Source organism: Bison bison, unplaced genomic scaffold (assembly GCF_000754665.1).
Source record: "Bison bison bison isolate TAMUID 2011002044 unplaced genomic scaffold, Bison_UMD1.0 scf7180017864485, whole genome shotgun sequence".
NCBI lineage: Eukaryota > Metazoa > Chordata > Mammalia > Artiodactyla > Bovidae > Bison > Bison bison.
The window spans coordinates 3,786,055-3,787,637 of NW_011495045.1; positions in this window are offsets into that span (position 1 = coordinate 3,786,055).

The window sequence follows — 1,583 nt, forward strand, 5'->3', positions numbered from 1 at the left end:
TCTCCGATGTGCTTAGCTACAAATTAAAAATACCATCTTATATAAAAGAAGTAACAGTGGATATAATAAATGTCTTAGTGTGGGTTCCCAGAAAGCAGAAGCTGAGGCAGAAGTAAATGTGCTCCTATTTACCATGCAGGACAAAACCAGGAGAACAGGAGTGAAAAGAAGGTGAGTGAGTCAGGGAAGGAGGGAGAGCCTATGTCAAGGTCTTTACTGAACTGGCATCACTTGGTATCAAGCACAAGTAACCACTTGATTTTATAGAGTAGGCCTCAGAGAGGAGTGTACATGACTGTATCTCAGAGCATTCTGCCCAGTGAGAAAGAAGGAGAAATTCAACCACTGGTTCCTATCTCTGGTCAGCTAAGGTTCATCCCATCGGGCATTAACTTCCTTGCAATTCCAACTGTTTGCCTTGAGTTCTGTGTGGGTCCCACGGCATCTCATCATCGGCATCCATAGAGAAGCTTCAGCAAGGGAGTCAGTAGGCATGTGCATGGGCATGAAGGGAGTCACCATCACATCATACAGCAACTGTATGAAGTCAGAGTCTGTACTACAGCATCAGTTGGGCCCAAACAAGAGGCCGAAACCCTGGAGACAGGTGAGGCTGACAAATCTCGAGGAACATCTGATGCAACAAACATCCAGTGGTCTCTCTGCCACACCACTCTAAATTGGGGTCTACCAGTCAGTGAGCCGCTGGTACTAGATACCCCAAACTGAGATACTTATAAAACTGAAATGGTAACAGCAGTTGTATTGAGCTGGAGGCTGAATGGCAACCCACTCCAGTATTCTTGCCTAGAAAATCCAGTGGACAGAGGAGCCTGGTGGGCTGCTGTCCATAGGGTTGCACAGAGTCGGACACGACTGAAGTGACTTAACATGCATGCATGCGTTGGAGAAGGAAATGGCAACCCACTCCAGTATTCTTGCCTGGAGAATCCTGTGGACACAGGAGCCTGGTGGGCTGCCGTCTATGGGGTCACACAGAGTCAGATATGACTGAAGCGACTTAGCAGCAGCAGTTGCATTGAGCAACCACCTGCTCTAGGCCAGATAGTCTGCTGAGTTTTGTATGTGCTATTTCTTTGAATTCTCACAACAGATCCAGATGGTAGGTACTATCCTTTTCTTTTTCTTCTTCTTTTTTTTTTTTCTCTTAATTTTCTATAGGAGGAAATGAACGGACGTATTAACGTAGCTAGTAATCAGTGGGGCCAGGATGAATACTCAGGAAATCACTCAGACTTGTTTGCACGGTACTCTGAGGTAGGGCATAAATAATGAGAAAATTGCAAAATCAGTGTGGGATTAAAGGAAGATATTTTCAGGAAAGGAAACTTCATAATCTTGAATACCATGTCAGTATTTGATGGGAAAAAATGCTAATGATTTTTCTTTTCCACTGTAGGGTACACCCATCTATTCCTATCCAGAAATAAGCAGTGCCTTTGGTGACAAAGTTCTCCTGCTAGTGATAACTCCTGAAGACATGTCTCCTTGCCAGGCCTGGCCCCTTGTTCATCCTTTTCTCCCAGATGATCCAGTCTGACCCTAGCTTTCTTCTGGCGTCA